This window comes from Salvelinus fontinalis, chromosome 2, assembly GCF_029448725.1.
Source record: "Salvelinus fontinalis isolate EN_2023a chromosome 2, ASM2944872v1, whole genome shotgun sequence".
NCBI lineage: Eukaryota > Metazoa > Chordata > Actinopteri > Salmoniformes > Salmonidae > Salvelinus > Salvelinus fontinalis.
The window spans coordinates 323,349-345,419 of record NC_074666.1 but is presented as its reverse complement, the minus strand read 5'-3'; the positions used below and the strand labels follow the sequence as shown (position 1 = coordinate 345,419).

The following is a 22,071-nucleotide window of genomic DNA, read 5'->3' as shown; positions in this document are numbered from 1 at the left end:
TGAATGGGCATGGTGCAGGAGGGGGGGGGGTTGGAGTCTGAATGGGCATATAGCAGGAGGGAGGGTTGGAGTCTGAATGGGCATATAGCAGGAGGGGGGGGGTTGGAGTCTGAATGGGCATATAGCAGGAGGGGGGGGGGGGGGGTTGGAGACTGAATGGGCATGTAGCAGGAGGGGGGGGGGGGTTGGAGTCTGAATGGGCATGTAGCAGAAGGGGGGGGGTTGGAGTCTGAATGGGCACGGTGCAGGAGGGTGGGGGGGTTGGAGTCTGAATGGGCATATAGCAGGAGGGGGGGGGGGGGGGTTTGGAGTCTGAATGGGCATATAGCAGGAGGGGGGGGGGGGTTTGGAGTCTGAATGGGCATATAGCAGGAGGGGGGGGGGGGGTCGGAGTCTGAATGGGCATATAGCAGGAGGGGGGGGGGGGGGTTGGAGTCTGAATGGGCATATAGCAGGAGGGGGGGTTGGAGTCTGAATGGGCATGGTGCAGGGGGGGGGGGGGGTTGGAGTCTGAATGGGCATATAGCAGGAGGGGGGGGGTTGGAGTCTGAATGGGCATGGTGCAGGAGGGGGGGTTGGAGTCTGAATGGGCATATAGCAGGAGGGGGGGGGATTGGAGTCTGAATGGGCATATAGCAGGAGGAGGGGGGGTTGGAGTCTGAATGGGCATATAGCAGGAGGGGGGGGGGGGTTGGAGTCTGAATGGGCATATAGCAGGAGGGGGGGGGGGTTGGAGTCTGAATGGGCATGGTGCAGGAGGGGGGGTTGGAGTCTGAATGGGCATATAGCAGGGGGGGGTTGGAGTCTGAATGGGCATGTAGCAGGAGGGGGGGGGGGGGTTGGAGTCTGAATGGGCATGGTGCAGGAGGGGGGGGGGGTTGGAGTCTGAATGGGCATATAGCAGGAGGGAGGTTTGGAGTCTGAATGGACATATAGCAGGAGGGGGGGTTGGAGTCTGAATGGGCATATAGCAGGGGGGGGGGTTGGAGTCTGAATGGGCATGGTGTAGGAGGGGGGGGGGGGTTGGAGTCTGAATGGGCATGGTGTAGGAGGGGGGGGGGGTTGGAGTCTGAATGGGCATGGTGCAGGAGGGGGGGGGGGGTTGGAGTTTGAATGGGCATATAGCAGGAAGGGGGGGGTTGGAGTCTGAATGGGCATGGTGCAGGCGGGGGGGGGTTGGAGTCTGAATGGGCATGGTGTATGAGGGGTGGGGGGGGTTTTAGTCTTAATGGGCATGGTGCAGGAGGGGGGGGTGTGTTGGAGTCTGAATGGGCATGGGGCAGGAGGGGGGGGGGGGGGGTTGGAGTCTGAATGGGCATGCATCACAGGGGAATTTATTGCCCTGGTCTGTTTCCTCTGTTGGGTTTCGTGCTTTCCTTTTCATGTCTTTTCATGGAGGCTTTTAGAGTGGTCTCTTTCTACACAAATGGAGAAGAGACATGCAGTGGTTCATCCTTTAAACGTTTTGAGCTTATATCCCGACCGTTAGTGGTAGATGGTGACAGATTGTGGTGTTTATGAGTCATTCTGGCAACAATGGATGACACTTACATAACCCCCGCAAGCTGTGCTGCTTTACACTGCAACTTTTAAAGGAAGACCCACTGAATGTTGGCTGTAGAGTATGAGTTCAGTAAGCATTAACTTTTAAAGGAAGACCCACTGAATGAGGGCTGTAGAGTATGAGTCTACTAAGCATCAACTTTTAAAGGAAGTGTTTTAAATGTGTGTTTCTTACAGGAGACCCACAGTAATAGTGGTAATGAGGTAATGCGGGGCACGGAGGGGGAGTGTTTCCCTAGTCATGGCTCTCGTATAAGTACAAGAGAAGCAGTTCTGTTCTCATCAGATCGTGAAGTCGTATCTACCTCAGAGGTGGAGAAGGGCTGGAGTTGGAGATCGTGAAGTCGTATCTACCTCAGAGGTGGAGAAGGGCTGGAGTTGGAGATCGTGAAGTCGTATCTACCTCAGAGGTGGAGAAGGGCTGGAGTTGGAGATCGTGAAGTCGTATCTACCTCAGAGGTGGAGAAGGGCTGGGTGTTAGTGGTTCAGGTAGAAATAGGGGGGTTTTCCTTTTCTATTTGTTAATGTCTATGATCCCAGTAGGGGGGGTGGGGATAGATGTACTGTAATGGGGGGGGGTGGGGACTGTACAACAGACTATAACAGGGTTCTGGGGTCCTAGTGGTTTATCAGGATCTATGTCAGTAAGGACAGCTGTAACAGGGTTCTGGGGTCCTAGTGGTTTATCAGGATCTATGTCAGTAAGGACAGCTGTAACAGGGGTCTGGACTCCCAGATCTGGTCTAGTGGTTTTTCAGACCATATGGCTTGGCATTTGTACGTCATCCAAGGTCTTTGCATGATGCCTTATTTTGTGAGGGGTTTGGTGTCTTTAGGAGCGTTAGAAAGGGAGGAAAGCTGAGTTTGAGAATCTAAGACAATGGTGGGAGTTGGGGAAAACACAAGTAACGGCTGTTTTGCCAGCAGTACTCTGTCATGGGACAGCTAGGATAAGGACTGTTATTCAGAGCTCGGAGATATTAGAGACATTGAGGATAGCATTAAAGGACTGCATGACTCAGGGTCAGAGAGGGAGTTGAGGGCTGAGTGGACACAGCTGTTTTACAGGCTCAGGTGAAGGGTGTGCTCATTAGAGCACGGATGGTAACCCTGACGAACACGGATGGTAACCCTGACGGACACGGATGGTAACCCTGACGGACACCCTGACAGACACGGATGGTAACCCTGACGGACACCCTGACAGACACGGATGGTAACCCTGACGGACACCCTGACGGACACCCTGACGGACACCCTGACGGACACGGATGGTAACCCTGACGGACACCCTGACGGATACGGATGGTAACCCTGACGGACACCCTGACAGACACGGATGGTAACCCTGACGGACACGGATGGTAACCCTGACGGACACGGATGGTAACCCTGACGGACACGGATGGTAACCCTGACGGACACGGATGGTAACCCTGACGGACACCCTGACGGACACGGATGGTAACCCTGACGGACACGGATGGTAACCCTGACGGACACGGATGGTAACCCTGACGGACACGGATGGTAACCCTGACGGACACCCTGACGGACACGGATGGTAACCCTGACGGACACGGATGGTAACCCTGACGGACACGGATGGTAACCCTGACGGACACGGATGGTAACCCTGACGGACACGGATGCTCCGAGTGCGTTCTTCTTCAACCTGGAGAGGAAGTCGGCGCAGCGGAAACGGATGTTCTATCGGCTGCATCCTTCAGGGTCTCTGACGTCGGAAACAGTGGCGATGAGGAGGATGACTATGGACTTCTATGCAGACCTCTACAGTGACAGCAACAATTCCACAGTATGTTCAGGAGATTCTACAGGGGATGCCTAAGCTCTGGCTTGAGCAGACTGCTAGGCCGGAGGGGGATCTTTAGTTTCAGGAACTAACCGTGGCTGTGGAGCAGCTCTCCCCAGGCCATGCTCCATGGGTCGCTGGACATACTGCTGAGTTTTATAAACATTTCTAGGGTCTATTAGGGAGGGACCTCTTAGAAGTATTTTGAGATTCCATTGAGAACTCCGTACTACCAGTCAGCTGCTAGAGGGCAGTGCTATCATTACTGCTGCAGAAGAAGGCCGTAGCTCTACTGAAGAACTTGAGGCATGTATCGTTGCTCTGCTTTACAAAATATTGCCCAAGTGTTTCGCAAATAGGATGAACAGTTGTTTGGACAAAACATTTCACATGGATCAGGGATACTGTGTGCTGGGAGAACAATAATGGACAACGTTTTTCTTTTGAGAGATGTGATAGACATCACTAAGATATATGATCAGGATCCGGGACTCATTTAGATAGATAAAGAACATATTTTGATAGAGTGTGTCATCTCTTTAGGACCATGGAAGTGTTTGGCCTGGGTAGAGGGTTTAGATCACGGGTCAAGTTATTGTTCTGTGGGGCTTCTGTTATGGTAAATGTGGGGGGTGGGTGGAGCCTGCCAGTCCCAGTTAAGAGAGGGATAAGGTAGGGAAGTACACACTGGGGTCAGCTCTACTGTTTGGCCATAGAACCACTGCTGTGTAGGTTGAGGGAGATGCTTGAGGGCTGTAGGTTGAGGGAGATGCTGCAGGGCTGTAGGTTGAGGGAGATGCTGCAGGGTTGTAGGTGGGGAGATGCTGCAGGGTTGTAGGTTGAGGGAGATGCTTGAGGGCTGTAGGTTGAGGGAGATGCTGCAGGGTTGTAGGTTGAGGGAGATGCTGCAGGGTTGTAGGTTGAGGGAGATGCTTGAGGGCTGTAGGTTGAGGGAGATGCTTGAGGGCTGTAGGTTGAGGGAGATGCTGCAGGGTTGTAGGTTGAGGGAGATGCTGCAGGGTTGTAGGTGGGGAGATGCTGCAGGGTTGTAGGTTGAGGGAGATGCTTGAGGGCTGTAGGTTGAGGGAGATGCTGCAGGGTTGTAGGTTGAGGGAGATGCTGCAGGGTTGTAGGTGGGGAGATGCTGCAGGGTTGTAGGTTGAGGGATATGCTGCAGGGTTGTAGGTTGAGGGAGATGCTGCAGGGTTGTAGGTGGGGAGATGCTGCAGGGTTGTAGGTGGGGAGATGCTGCAGGGCTGTAGGTTGAGGGAGATGCTGCAGGGTTGTAGGTTGAGGGAGATGCTTGAGGGCTGTAGGTTGAGGGAGATGCTGCAGGGCTGTAGGTTGAGGGAGATGCTGCAGGGTTGATAGTTCCCGCAGTAGTAGGTGGGGAGACGCTGCAGGGTTGATAGTTCCAGCAGTAGTAGGTGGGGAGATGCTGCAGGGTAGTAGGTGGGGAGATGCTGCAGGGTTGTAGGTGGGGAGATGCTGCAGGGCTGTAGGTTGAGGGAGATGCTGCAGGGCTGTAGGTTGAGGGAGATGCTGCAGGGTTGATAGTTCCCGCAGTAGTAGGTGGGGAGACGCTGCAGGGTTGATAGTTCCAGCAGTAGTAGGTGGGGAGATGCTGCAGGTTTGATAGTTCCAGCAGTAGTAGGTGGGGAGACGCTGCAGGGTTGATAGTTCCAGCAGTAGTAGGTGGGGAGATGCTGCAGGTTTGATAGTTCCAGCAGTAGTAGGTGGGGAGACGCTGCAGGGTTGATAGTTCCAGCAGTAGTAGGTGGGGAGATGCTGCAGGGTTGATAGTTCCAGCAGTAGTAGGTGGGGAGATGCTGCAGGGTTGATAGTTCCAGCAGTAGTAGGTGGGGAGATGCTGCAGGGTTGATAGTTCCAGCAGTAGTAGGTGGGGAGATGCTGCAGGGTAGTCTTCCTGGAGGGTTACATTGGGTCAGAGCAGGATCTCCTAGTCTTCCTGGGGGGTTACACTGGGTCAGAGCAGGATCTCCTAGTCTTCCTGGAGGGTTACATTGGGTCAGAGCAGGATCTCCTAGTCTTCCTGGGGGGTTACATTGGGTCAGAGCAGGATCTCCTAGTCTTCCTGGGGGGTTACATTGGGTCAGAGCAGGATCTCCTAGTCTTCCTGGAGGGTTACATTGGGTCAGAGCAGGATCTCCTAGTCTTCCTGGAGGGTTACACTGGGTCAGAGAAGGATCTCCTAGTCTTCCTGGGGGGTTACACTGGGTCAGAGAAGGATCTCCTAGTCTTCCTGGGGGGTTACACTGGGTCAGAGAAGGATCTCCTAGTCTTCCTGGAGGGTTACACTGGGTCAGAGAAGGATCTCCTAGTCTTCCTGGAGGGTTACATTGGGTCAGAGCAGGATCTCCTAGTCTTCCTGGGGGGTTACACTGGGTCAGAGAAGGATCTCCTAGTCTTCCTGGAGGGTTACATTGGGTCAGAGCAGAATCTCCTAGTCTTCCTGGGGGGTTACACTGGGTCAGAGCAGGGTTGAAGTTCTTAGGTTTTTGGGGGGGGACCTCAGGGTTTCCGAAACTGTGAGGGCTTGGAGGATAACAATGCAGCTAAGTTGTTGATATAGCGGTGTTTGTTGCCACTGATGTCTTTCAGGAGAAGCGCCCTGGACGCTATCAACTTGGCCGTTTCAATGCTCTGGGAGAGGCTGATGGTGTACCCCACAGAGTCTCATCAATAACAACTACAGAGATTACTGATGGATCCTCCACAGAGTCTCATCAATAACAACTACAGAGATTACTGATGGTCTCATCACTAACAACTACAGAGATTACTGATGGATCCCCCACAGAGTCTCATCAATAACAACTACAGAGATTACTGATGGATCCCCCACAGAGTCTCATCAATATCAACTACAGAGATTACTGATGGATCCCCACAGAGTCTCATCAATATCAACTACAGAGATTACTGATGGATCCCCACAGAGTCTCATCAATAACAACTACAGAGATTACTGATGGTCTCATCAATAACAACTACAGAGATTACTGATGGATCCTCCACAGAGTCTCATCAATAACAACTACAGAGATTACTGATGGATCCCCACAGAGTCTCATCAATAACAACTACAGAGATTACTGATGGATCCCCCACAGAGTCTCATCAATAACAACTACAGAGATTACTGATGGATCCTCCACAGAGTCTCATCAATAACAACTACAGAGATTACTGATGGATCCCCACAGAGTCTCATCAATAACAACTACAGAGATTACTGATGGATCCCCCGCAGAGTCTCATCAATAACAACTACAGAGATTACTGATGGATCCCCACAGAGTCTCATCAATAACAACTACAGAGATTACTGATGGTCTCATCAATAACAACTACAGAGATTACTGATGGTCTCATCACTAACAACTACAGAGATACTGATGGATCCCCCACAGAGTCTCATCAATAACAACTACAGAGATTACTGATGGATCCCCCACAGAGTCTCATCAATATCAACTACAGAGATTACTGATGGATCCCCACAGAGTCTCATCAATATCAACTACAGAGATTACTGATGGATCCCCACAGAGTCTCATCAATAACAACTACAGAGATTACTGATGGTCTCATCAATAACAACTACAGAGATTACTGATGGATCCTCCACAGAGTCTCATCAATAACAACTACAGAGATTACTGATGGATCCCCACAGAGTCTCATCAATAACAACTACAGAGATTACTGATGGATCCCCCACAGAGTCTCATCAATAACAACAACAGAGATTACTGATGGATCCTCCACAGAGTCTCATCAATAACAACTACAGAGATTACTGATGGATCCCCACAGAGTCTCATCAATAACAACTACAGAGATTACTGATGGTCTCATCAATACCAACTACAGAGATTACTGATGGATCCCCCACAGAGTCTCATCAATAACAACTACAGAGATTACTGATGGATCCCCACAGAGTCTCATCAATAACAACTACAGAGATTACTGATGGATCCCCACAGAGTCTCATCAATACCAACTACAGAGATTACTGATGGATCCCCCACAGAGTCTCATCAATAACAACTACAGAGATTACTGATGGATCCTCCACAGAGTCTCATCAATAACAACTACAGAGATTACTGATGGATCCTCCACAGAGTCTCATCAATAACAACTACAGAGATTACTGATGGATCCTCCACAGAGTCTCATCAATAACAACTACAGAGATTACTGATGGATCCCCACAGAGTCTCATCAATAACAACTACAGAGATTACTGATGGATCCTCCACAGAGTCTCATCAATAACAACTACAGAGATTACTGATGGATCCCCACAGAGTCTCATCAATAACAACTACAGAGATTACTGATGGATCCCCCACAGAGTCTCATCAATAACAACTACAGAGATTACTGATGGATCCTCCACAGAGTCTCATCAATAACAACTACAGAGATTACTGATGGATCCTCTACAGAGTCTCATCAAACAACTACAGAGATTACTGATGGACCCTCCACAGAGTCTCATCAATAACAACTACAGAGATTACTGATGGATCCTCACAGAGTCTCATCAATAACAACTACAGAGATTACTGATGGTCTCATCAATAACAACTACAGAGATTACTGATGGTCTCATCACTAACAACTACAGAGATTACTGATGGATCCCCCACAGAGTCTCATCAATAACAACTACAGAGATTACTGATGGTCTCATCACTAACAACTACAGAGATTACTGATGGATCCCCCACAGAGTCTCATCAATAACAACTACAGAGATTGCTGATGGATCCCCACAGAGTCTCATCAATAACAACTACAGAGATTACTGATGGATCCCCACAGAGTCTCATCAATAACAACTACAGAGATTACTGATGGATCCCCACAGAGTCTCATCAATAACAACTACAGAGATTACTGATGGATCCCCACAGAGTCTCATCAATAACAACTACAGAGATTACTGATGGATCCCCACAGAGTCTCATCAATAACAACTACAGAGATTACTGATGGATCCCCACAGAGTCTCATCAATAACAACTACAGAGATTACTGATGGATCCTCCACAGAGTCTCATCAATAACAACTACAGAGATTACTGATGGATCCCCCACAGAGTCTCATCAATAACAACTACAGAGATTACTGATGGTCTCATCAATAACAACTACAGAGATTACTGATGGATCCCCACAGAGTCTGATCAATAACAACTACAGAGATTACTGATGGTTCCCCACAGAGTCTCATCAATAACAACTACAGAGATTACTGATGGATCCCCCACAGAGTCTGATCAATAACAACTACAGAGATTACTGATGGATCCCCACAGAGTCTCATCAATAACAACTACAGAGATTACTGATGGTCTCATCACTAACAACTACAGAGATTACTGATGGATCCCCACAGCGTCTCATCAATAACAACTACAGAGATTACTGATGGATCCTCCACAGAGTCTCATCAATAACAACTACAGAGATTACTGATGGATCCCCCACAGAGTCTCATCAATAACAACTACAGAGATTACTGATGGATCCCCACAGAGTCTCATCAATAACAACTACAGAGATTACTGATGGATCCCCCACAGAGTCTCATCAATATCAACTACAGAGATTACTGATGGATCCTCTACAGAGTCTCATCAATAACAACTACAGAGATTACTGATGGATCCCCACAGAGTCTCATCAATAACAACTACAGAGATTACTGATGGATCCTCTACAGAGTCTCATCAATAACAACTACAGAGATTACTGATGGATGTATTTTGGCCTGGCCAACACTGGTCACGTTCCGCAGTGTTACATCTCCCTTTGAATGAGTGGGGCCAAGGGCTGTTGGACATGGGTCCAGAGGGACAGCTTTCCGTTTACAAGCTGCACAAATACTTTGGTACCAGTAGGGAGTATACTGGATAGACATGGCCTGTGCGGTTCTGAGGAGAGCTGGGGAACTTTGACATGATAGGCTTTGTTCCTGTTGGATATGGAGCAGGTCGGGATGTCATCCATTACTACGTTCTAGCGCGCTGTGCTTTGGTCCTGGACGACCACTATCTGCTCACGGAGACGTTTCATGGCCAGGAGTAAGGATAATGGAACATCCACTCATCTAGACCAGATGGCTGCCCTTGCAGACCAGGCTTGTGAGAACACGGTTCAGCTAAGTTAGGTGACGTGCAAAGAGTCAGGGTGGAATCTGGCAGCGACGAGTTTTTTAAAAACTTTCTAGTCTGTTAAAATGAAATCAAATGTGTTTTAATAATGATGTAAGTATACCATACAGTTGTTACATCTCTCTCTCTCTCTCTCTCTCTCTCTCTCTCTCTCTCTCTCTCTCTCTCTCTCTCTCTCTCTCTCTCTCTCTCTCTCTCTCTCTCTCTCTCTCTCTCTCTCTCTCTCTCTCTCTCTCTCTCTCTCTCTCTCTCTCTCTCTCTCTCTCTCTCTCTCTCTCTCTCTCTCTCTCTCTCTCTCTCTCTCTCTCTCTCTCTCTCTCTCTCCCACTCTCCCCCTCTCCCCTCTCCCCCTCTCCCCCTCTCTCCCTCCCTCTCGCTCTCCTTCTCTCTCCCTCGCTCTCTCTCTCACCCTCCCTCTCTCTCCCTCTCTGATCTAGAATAGCATCATGTTACAGACTGTAGATATACAGAACATAGAATAACGTCATGTTACAGAGTGTAGATATACAGGACATAGAATAACGTCATGTTACAGAGTGTAGATATACAGGACTTAGAATAACGTCATGTTACATAGTGTAGATATACAGGACATAGAATAACGTCATGTTACAAAGTGTAGATATGCAGAACATAGAATAACGTCATGTTACAGAGTGTAGATATACAGGACATAGAATAACGTCATGTTACAGAGTGTAGATATACAGAACATAGAATAACGTCATGTTACAGAGTGTAGATATACAGGACATAGAATAACGTCATGTGACAGACTGTAGATATACAGAACATAGAATAACGTCATGTTACAGACTGTAGATATACAGAACAAATAATAACGTCATGTTACGGACTGTAGATATACAGAACATAGAATAACGTCATGTTACGGACTGTAGATATACAGAACATAGAATAACGTCATGTTACAGACTGTAGATATACAGGACATAGAATAACGTCATGTTACAGACTGTAGATATACAGAACATAGAATAACGTCATGTTACGGACTGTAGATATACAGAACATAGAATAACGTCATGTTACGGACTGTAGATATACAGAACATAGAATAACGTCATGTTACAGACTGTAGATATACAGGACATAGAATAACGTCATGTTACAGACTGTAGATATACAGAACATAGAATAACGTCATGTTACGGACTGTAGATATACAGAACATAGAATAACGTCATGTTACAGACTGTAGATATACAGGACATAGAATAACGTCATGTTACGGACTGTAGATATACAGAACATAGAATAACGTCATGTTACAGACTGTAGATATACAGAACATAGAATAACGTCATGTTACAGACTGTAGATATACAGAACAAATAATAACGTCATGTTACGGACTGTAGATATACAGAACATAGAATAACGTCATGTTGCGGACTGTAGATATACAGGACATAGAATAACGTCATGTTACAGACTGTAGATATAAAGAACATAGAATAACGTCATGTTACGGACTGTAGATATACAGGACATAGAATAACGTCATGTTACGGACTGTAGATATACAGAACATAGAATAACGTCATGTTGCGGACTGTAGATATACAGGACATAGAATAACGTCATGTTACAGACTGTAGATATAAAGAACATAGAATAACGTCATGTTACGGACTGTAGATATACAGGACATAGAATAACGTCATGTTACGGACTGTAGATATACAGAACATAGAATAACGTCATGTTACGGACTGTAGATATACAGGACATAGAATAACGTCATGTTACAGACTGTAGATATACAGGACATAGAATAACGTCATGTTACAGACTGTAGATATAAAGAACATAGAATAACGTCATGTTACGGACTGTAGATATACAGGACATAGAATAACGTCATGTTACGGACTGTAGATATACAGAACATAGAATAACGTCATGTTACAGACTGTAGATATACAGGACATAGAATAACGTCATGTTACAGACTGTAGATATAAAGAACATAGAATAACGTCATGTTACGGACTGTAGATATACAGGACATAGAATAACGTCATGTTACGGACTGTAGATATACAGAACATAGAATAACGTCATGTTACGGACTGTAGATATACAGGACATAGAATAACGTCATGTTACAGACTGTAGATATACAGAACATAGAATAACGTCATGTTACGGACTGTAGATATACAGAACATAGAATAACGTCATGTTACAGACTGTAGATATACAGAACATAGAATAACGTCATGTTACGGACTGTAGATATACAGGACATTATTGTTCCTTATGATTCTGTTTTAATTCACTGAATTATGCATTTAACACTGATGGAACAAGATTTCTTACAAGCAGCAAACAATATCAACAACAATGTCAACAATAAGAAGACGAGTCCTATGAGATTGTTGCTTACTGAGAAACAACTGAGCAGCTATTTTATGAAAAAGTTAGGGTATGTACACTCCGTGGTGGAGGACATATCATAAGGGTTGTGGAGGTCATAGTCCGTGGTGGAGGACATATCATAATGTACAGTCTGTGGTGGAGGCCATATCATAATGTACAGTCTGTGGTGGAGGACATATCATAATGTACAGTCTGTGGTGGAGGTCATATCATAATGTACAGTCTGTGGTGGAGGTCATAGTCCGTGGTGGAGGTCATATCATAATGTACAGTCTGTGGTGGAGGTCATATCATAATGTACAGTCTGTGGTGGAGGTCATATCATAATGTACAGTCTGTGGTGGAGGTCATATCATAATGTACAGTCTGTGGTGGAGGCCATATCATAAGGGTTGGGAAGGGGGGGGGGGGATAATGACATCATTGAATTGATTATATCTTATTTACAAACCAAGACGGCCTCCTCTCCAGGCTAGAAAAGAGGGAGAACGAGCTGCATGATGAAACCAGGACACTCCTGATCATTATCAATATGGAAATACAACAGATCACATTATAAGGCTCTCCTCTCCAGTCACACACTGTAGTGTCTACAGAGGACTGTGTCTAGAGAGATAAACAGCCCCTCCTCTCTGCCCTTCTCTTCTCTTCTCCCCTGTCCTCTCCTCCTCCCCTCCTCTCTTCCCTTCTCTTTTCTTCGCCCCTGTCCTCTCCTCCTCCCCTCCTCTCTTCCCTTCTCTTTTCTTCTCCCCTGTCCTCTCCTCCTCCCCTACCCTCCTCTCCCTCCAGATGAGTCACCAGCTTTCAGGACAGCCGACCCTCCATTTCCCTCTGGCTCTAATTGCAATCAATGAAAAAACGTCAGAAGCATGAAATATGAGCATTGACGCAGGACTTCATGCCAGCAAGGTGAGGGGCAGAGTTTGACTAAAATCCATATCAGGAGGGGAGAGGAGAGGAGTAGCCCATTACCAACACAGACCTGATGGGAATACCAGGAGAGGAGAGGAGTAGCCCATTACCAACACAGACCTGATGGGAATACCAGGAGAGGAGTAGCCCATTACCAACACAGACCTGATGGGAATACCAGGAGAGGAGAGGAGTAGCCCATTACCAACACAGACCTGATGGGAATACCAGGAGAGGAGAGCAGTAGCCCATTACCAACACAGACCTGATGGGAATACCAGGAGAGGAGTAGCCCATTACCAACACAGACCTGATGGGAATACCAGGAGAGGAGAGGAGTAGCCCATTACCAACACAGACCTGATGGGAATACCAGGAGAGGAGAGGAGTAGCCCATTACCAACACAGACCTGATGGGAATACCAGGAGAGGAGAGTAGTAGCCCATTACCAACACAGACCTGATGGGAATACCAGGAGAGGAGAGGAGTAGCCCATTACCAACACAGACCTGATGGGAATACCAGGAGAGGAGAGGAGTAGCCCATTACCAACACAGACCTGATGGGAATACCAGGAGAGGAGAGGAGTAGCCCATTACCAACACAGACCTGATGGGAATACCAGGAGAGGAGAGGAGTAGCCCATTACCAACACAGACCTGATGGGAATACCAGGAGAGGAGAGGAGTAGCCCATTACCAACACAGCCCTGATGGGAATACCAGGAGAGGAGTAGCCCATTACCAACACAGACCTGATGGGAATACCAGGAGAGGAGAGGACTAGCCCATTACCAACACAGACCTGATGGGAATACCAGGAGAGGAGAGGAGTAGCCCATTACCAACACAGACCTGATGGGAATACCAGGAGAGGAGAGGAGTAGCCCATTACCAACACAGACCATGGGAATACCAGGAGAGGAGAGGAGTAGCCCATTACCAACACAGACCTGATGGGAATACCAGGAGAGGAGAGGAGTACCCCTTTACCAACACAGACCTGATGGGAATACCAGGAGAGGAGTAGCCCATTACCAACACAGACCTGATGGGAATACCAGGAGAGGAGTACCCCATTACCAACACAGACCTGATGGGAATACCAGGAGAGGAGTACCCCATTACCAACACAGACCTGATGGGAATACCAGGAGAGGAGTAGCCCATTACCAACACAGACCTGATGGGAATACCAGGAGAGGAGAGGAGTTGCCCATTACCAACACAGACCTGATGGGAATACCAGGAGAGGAGATGAGTAGCACATTACCAACACAGAACACAGACCTGATGGGAGAACCAGGAGAGGAGATGAGTAGCCCATTACCAACACAGAACACAGACCTGATGGGAATACCAGGAGAGGAGAGGAGTAGCCCATTACCAACACAGAACACAGACCTGATGGGAATACCAGGAGAGGAGATGAGTAGCCGATTACCAACACAGACCTGATGGGAATACCAGGAGAGGAGAGGAGTACCCCATTACCAACACAGACCTGATGGGAATACCAGGAGAGGAGAGGAGTAGCCCATTACCAACACAGACCTAATGGGAATACCAGGAGAGGAGAGGAGTAGCCCATTACCAACACAGACCTGATGGGAATACCAGGAGAGGAGAGGAGTAGCCCATTACCAACACAGACCTGATGGGAATACCAGGAGAGGAGTAGCCCATTACCAACACAGACCTGATGGGAATACCAGGAGAGGAGAGGAGTAGCCCATTACCAACACAGACCTAATGGGAATACCAGGAGAGGAGAGGAGTAGCCCATTACCAACACAGACCATGGGAATACCAGGAGAGGAGAGGAGTAGCCCATTACCAACACAGACCTAATGGGAATACCAGGAGAGGAGAGGAGTAGCCCATTACCAACACAGACCTGATGGGAATACCAGGAGAGGAGAGGAGTAGCCCATTACCAACACAGACCTGATGGGAATACCAGGAGAGGAGAGTAGTAGCCCATTACCAACACAGACCTGATGGGAATACCAGGAGAGGAGAGGAGAAGCCCATTACCAACACAGACCTGATGGGAATACCAGGAGAGGAGAGGAGGGAGACAGAGAGAAGAAACAGAGAGACAGAGAGAGAGACAGAATAGAGACAGAGACAGAGAGAGAGAAAGAAGAGACAGAGACAGAAGGAGAGAGAAGAGAGACAGAGACAGAAGAGAGACAGAGAGAGAAGAGAGGAGACCGAGAGAGAAGAGAGGAGACAGAGATAGAAGAGAGGAGACAAAGAGATAGAGAGACAAAGAGAACAGTCTACAATATCTACGCCATAGCATTGCTGCCCACCAGCCTTGACAACCTCCCTGATCCCCAGTTTCTCATTTAAATTTCAACACATTTAAATTATAACAAGCTGTTATTCTGACACTCCTCCTTCTCCCCCCTCCCTCCTTCTCCCCCCTCCCTCATTCCCTCCACTGTCCCTCCTCCCTCCTCTGCCCCTCCTCCCCCTCCCTCCATCTCCCCCCTCCCTCATTCCCTCCACTGTCCCTCCTCCCTCCTCTGCCCCTCCTCCCCCTCCCTCCATCTCCCCCCTCCCTCATTCCCTCCACTGTCCCTCCTCCCTCCGCTGCCCCTCCTCCCCCCTCCCTCATTCTCACCACTGTCCCTCCTCCCTCCGCTGCCCCTCCTCCCCCCTCCCTCATTCCCTCCACTGTCCCTCCTCTCTCCACTGTCCCTCATTCCCTCCACTGTCCCTCCTCCCTCCTCCCCCCTCCCTCATTCCCTCCACTGTCCCTCCTCCCTCCACTGCCCCTTTTTCCCTCCACTGTCCCTACTCCCCCCTCCCTCCTCCCCCCTCCCTCATTCCCTCCACTGTCCCTCCTCCCTCCGCTGCCCCTCCCCCCCCCTCCCTCCATCCTCCACTGTCCCTCCTCCCTCCGCTGCCCCCCCTCCCCCTCCCTCCTCCCTCCGCTGCCCCTCCCCCCCCCTCCCTCCATCCTCCACTGTCCCTCCTCCCTCCGCTGCCCCCCCTCCCCCTCCCTCCTCCCTCCACTGCCCCCCCTCCCCCTCCCTCCTCCCTCCACTGCCCCTCTTTCCCTCCACTGTCCCTCCTCCCTCCGCTGCCCCTCCCCCCCCTCCCTCCTCCCTCCACTGTCCCTCCTCCCTCCACTGCCCCTCCTCCCCCCTCCCTCTTTCCCTCCACTGCCCCCCCTCCCCCTCCCTCCTCCCTCCACTGCCCCTCCTCCAACCCCCCCGACCCTCCAACACCAAGACAATCCCAGTGCAGGAGGAATCACTTTAATCCCAGGGAGGAATGTGTTAGAGCCAAGACATAGAGTCTGCATCCCTTTTCACTATGTAGTGCACTAGTTTTGACTGGGGCCCTATGGGTAAGTAGTGCACTACATAGAAAATAGGGGGCCTTTTGGGACACAGACACAGATAGGGTTGTGTTGTTCCTGCAGATGTCAAGGTGACCGCTGTGAGGACTACAGTGGGAGAGCGGGGGGGTTTGGACAGAGGGGGTAAACATGGGTGTAGAATAGTAAACATGATGTCACGACAGAGCTTCAGACCTGTCCTTGTCTCAGGATACTGCAGTATCTCTCTCTCTCTCTCTATGTTAATTCTGCCTTCACTAGCTGGCTTCACCTCCGCACAGACCAGGCATTACGCTCTTGTCGTGTAGATGGACTATCGCTGTGTCCCAAATGGAACCCTGTCCCCTATATGCTGTCCACCACCTTTGAGCAGGACCCACACAGCCTGCCATAAGGGATCACCACCACCTTTGAGCAGGACCCACACAGCCTGCCATAAGGGATCACCACCACCTTTGAGCAGGACCCACACAGCCTGCCATAAGGGACCCACACAGCCTGCCATAAGGGATCACCACCACCTTTGAGCAGGACCCACACAGCCTGCCATAAGGGACCCACACAGCCTGCCATAAGGGACCCACACAGCCTGCCATAAGGGATCAGCACTACCTTTGAGCAGGACCCACACAGCCTGCCATAAGGGACCCACACAGCCTGCCATAAGGGATCAGCACTACCTTTGAGCAGGACCCACACAGCCTGCCATAAGGGACCCACACAGCCTGCCATAAGGGATCAGCACTACCTTTGAGCAGGACCCACACAGCCTGCCATAAGGGACCCACACAGCCTGCCATAAGGGATCAGCACTACCTTTGAGCAGGACCCACACAGCCTGCCATAAGGGACCCACACAGCCTGCCATAAGGGATCAGCACTACCTTTGAGCAGGACCCACACAGCCTGCCATAAGGGACCCAGACAGCCTGCCATAAGGGATCAGCACTACCTTTGAGCAGGACCCACACAGCCTACCATAAGGGATCAGCTTAGCTCTCCCAGTGTTTCCTACCAGCTGTGGGTGCTTAGTGCAAACCCTCTAAAAGCTGCAGTCAGATGAAGTTATGCAGGCCTTTATAACTAAGTGTGTTCTAGTGAAACACTAAAGGATCATTTGTGCGTAATATTGGCCACTGTTGACGTTGTGATGTAAAAAAAATAAAATATACAACTATAATGAAGCAATTTTCAAGGTGTCCTTTTCATATTTCCACTGATCAAACATTATAACCAGATCTGGCAGCAGGTTCATGTTTATTAGCATGGTGTGTAGCACTTAACAAACCTGGCTGACACACACACACACGCACGCACGCACACACACACACACACACACACACACACACACACACACACACACACACACACACACACACACACACACACACACACACACACACACACACACACACACACACACACACACACACACACACACACACACACACACACACACACACACACACACACTTAACAAACCTGGCTTTAACACACACACACATTTCTCTCTCTTTAATGGTGACTTTTGGCCTGATAGACCCTGTTCTACTGTATTACAACATTACCATGGTGATAGACCCTGTTCTACTGTATTAACACATTACCATGGTGATAGACTCTGGTCTACTGTATTAACACATTACCATGGTGATAGACTGTGTTCTACTGTATTAACACATTACCATGGTGATAGACTGTGTTCTACTGTATTAACACATTACCATGGTGATAGACTGTGTTCTACTGTATTAACACATTACCATGGTGATAGACTGTGTTCTACTGTATTAACACATTACCATGGTGATAGACCCTGTTCTTCTGTATTAACACATTACCATGGTGATAGACTCTGGTCTACTGTATTAACACATTACCATGGTGATAGACTGTGTTCTTCTGTATTAACACATTACCATGGTGATAGACCCTGTTCTACTGTATTAACACATTACCATGGTGATAGACTGTGTTCTACTGTATTAACACATTACCATGGTGATAGACCCTGTTCTACTGTATTAACACATTACCATGGTGATAGACCCTGTTCTACTGTATTACAACATTACCATGGTGATAGACTGTGTTCTACTGTATTAACATATTACCATGGTGATAGACTGTGTTCTTCTGTATTAACACATTACCATGGAGATAGACCCTGTTCTACTGTATAAACACATTACCATGGTGATAGACTGTGTTCTACTGTATTAACACATTACCATGGTGATAGACCCTGTTCTACTGTATAAACACATTACAATGGTGATAGACTGTGTTCTACTGTATTAACACATTACCATGGTGATAGACCCTGTTCTACTGTATTAACACATTACCATGGTGATAGACCCTGTTCTACTGTATTAACACATTACCATGGTGATAGACTGTGTTCTACTGTATTAACACATTACCATGGTAATAGACCCTGTTCTACTGTATTAACACATTACCATGGTGATAGACTGTGTTCTACTGTATTACAACATTACCATGGTGATAGACTGTGTTCTACTGTATTAACACATTACCATGGTGATAGACCCTGTTCTTCTGTATTAACACATTACCATGGTGATAGACCCTGTTCTACTGTATTAACACATTACCATGGTGATAGACCATGTTCTACTGTATTACAACATTACCATGGTGATAGACTGTGTTCTACTGTATTAACACATTACCATGGTGATAGACTCTGGTCTACTGTATTAACACATTACCATGGTGATAGACTGTGTTCTACTGTATTAACACATTACCATGGTGATAGACTGTGTTCTACTGTATTAACACATTACCATGGTGATAGACTGTGTTCTACTGTATTAACACATTACCATGGTGATAGACTGTGTTCTACTGTATTAACACATTACCATGGTGATAGACTGTGTTCTACTGTATTAACACATTACCATGGTGATAGACTCTGTTCTACTCTATTAACACATTACCATGGTGATAGACCCTGTTCTACTGTATTAACACATTACCATGGTGATATACCCTGTTCTACTGTATTAACACATTACCATGGTGATAGACTGTGTTCTACTGTATTACAACATTACCATGGTGATAGACTGTGTTCTACTGTATTAACACATTACCATGGTGATAGACTGTGTTCTTCTGTATTAACACATTACCATGGTGATAAACCCTGTTCTACTGTATTAACACATTACCATGGTGATAGACTGTGTTCTTCTGTATTAACACATTACCAAGGTGATAAACCCTGTTCTACTGTATTAACACATTACCATGGTGATAGACTGTGTTCTACTGTATTAACACATTACCATGGTGATAGACTGTGGTCTACTGTATTACAACATTACCATGGTGATAAACCCTGTTCTACTGTATTAACACATTACCATGGTGATAGACTGTGTTCTACTGTATTAACACATTACCATGGTGATAGACTGTGGTCTACTGTATTACAACATTACCATGGTGATAAACCCTGTTCTACTGTATTAACACATTACCATGGTGATAGACTGTGTTCTTCTGTATTAACACATTACCATGGTGATAAACCCTGTTCTACTGTATTAACACATTACCATGGTGATAGACTGTGTTCTACTGTATTAACACATTACCATGGTGATAGACTGTGGTCTACTGTATTACAACATTACCATGGTGATAAACCCTGTTCTACTGTATTAACACATTACCATGGTGATAGACTTTGGTCTACTGTATTAACAAATTACCATGGTGATAGACTCTGTTCTGCTCTATTACAACACATTATCATTACCATGGTGATAGACTCTGTTCTACTGTATTACAACACATTATAATTACCATGGTGATAGACTCTGTTCTGCTCTATTACAACACATTATCATTACCATGGTGATAGACTCTGTTCTACTGTATTATAACACATTATCATTACCATGGTGATAGACTCTGTTATACTGTATTACAACACATTATCATTACCATGGTGATAGACTCTGTTCTACTGCATTACAACACATTATAATTACCATGGTGATAGACTCTGTTCTGCTCTATTACAACACATTATCATTACCATGGTGATAGACTCTGTTCTACTGTATTACAACACATTATCATTACCATGGTGATAGACTCTGTTCTACTGTATTACAACACATTATAATTACCATGGTGATAGACTATGTTCTGCTCTATTACAACACATTAACATTACCATGGTGATAGACTCTGTTCTTCTGTATTACAACACATTATCATTACCATGGTGATAGACTCTGTTCTACTGTATTACAACACATTAACATCACCATGGTGATAGACTCTGTTCTTCTGCATTACAACACATTATCATTACCATGGTGATAGACCCTGTTCTACTGTATTACAACACATTATCATTACCATGGTGATAGACTCTGTTCTGCTCTATTACAACACATTATCATTACCATGGTGATAGACCCTGTTCTACTGTATTACAACACATTATCATTACCATGGTGATAGACTGTGTTCTACTGTATTACAACACATTATAATTACCATGGTGATAGACTCTGTTCTACTGTATTACAACACATTATCATTACCATGGTGATAGACTCTGTTCTGCTCTATTACAACACATTATCATTACCATGGTGATAGACTATGTTCTTCTGTATTACAACACATTATCATTACCATGGTGATAGACTCTGGTCTACTGTATTACAACACATTATCATTACCATGGTGATAGACTCTGTTCTACTGTATTACAACACATTATCATTACCATGGTGATAGACTCCGTTCTATTTTATTACAACACATTATCATTACCATGGTGATAGACTCTGTTCTACTGAATTACAACACATTATCATTACCATGGTGATAGACTGTGTTCTACTGTGTTAACACATTACCATGGTGATAGACTCTGTTCTACTGTATTACAACACAGTATCATTACCATGGTGATAGACTCTGTTCTGCTCTATTACAACACATTATCATTACCATGGTGATAGACTATGTTCTTCTGTATTACAACACATTATCATTACCATGGTGATAGACTCTGTTCTACTGTATTCCAACACATTATTGTTACCATGGTGATAGACTCCGTTCTATTTTATTACAACACATTATCATTACCATGGTGATAGACTCTGTTCTACTGTATTACTACACATTATCATTACCATGGTGATAGACTCTGTTCTTCTGTATTACAACACATTATCTCCCGAGTGGCTCAGCGGTCGAAGGCACTTTATCTCAGTGCTAGAGGCGTCACTGTAGACCCGGTTTCGATTACATGCTGTATCACAACCAGCCGTGATTGGGAGAACCATAGGGCGGTACACAATTGGCCCAGTGTTAGATTGGTTAGGGTTTGGTCGGGGTAGGCCGTCATTGCAAAACAAGATTATGTACTTTACTGACTAAATAGTTAAATAACATTACCATGCTGATAAATTATATATCCTGCACGTGATCTTGCTCTGGTCGAAAACATGACTTCCTTTAGTCGTTAGACAGGCTTCACTAGATCCTTCTCTAGTCTAAAACATGACTTCCTTTAGTCGTTAGACAGGCTTCACTAGATCCTTCTCTAGTCTAAAACATGACTTCCTTTAGTCGTTAGACAGGCTTCACTAGATCCTTCTCTAGTCTAAAACATGACTTCCTTTAGCCATTAGACAGGCTTCACTAGATCCTTCTCCAGTCTAAAACATGACTTCCTTTAGCCATTAGACAGGCTTCACTAGATCCTTCTCTAGTCTAAAACATGACTTCCTTTAGTC

At 46.6% G+C, this 22,071-nt stretch overlaps 1 protein-coding gene across 2 annotated transcripts in view; it reads right to left on the bottom strand.

Annotated features, from left to right (window-relative positions):
- The window catches only part of LOC129869518 (ciliary neurotrophic factor receptor subunit alpha-like), a 574,739-nt gene that overhangs the window by 478,221 nt on the left and 74,447 nt on the right, over window positions 1-22,071 (bottom strand). Inside the window, exon 2 of one of the 2 annotated variants that reach the window (XM_055944002.1) lies at window positions 1,869-2,011. The exons of the other annotated variant lie outside the window; for it this stretch is intronic. The gene's annotated coding sequence lies outside the window, so the exon portion shown is untranslated. The remainder of the gene's footprint in view (window positions 1-1,868; window positions 2,012-22,071) is intronic. 2 annotated transcript variants of the gene reach the window in all.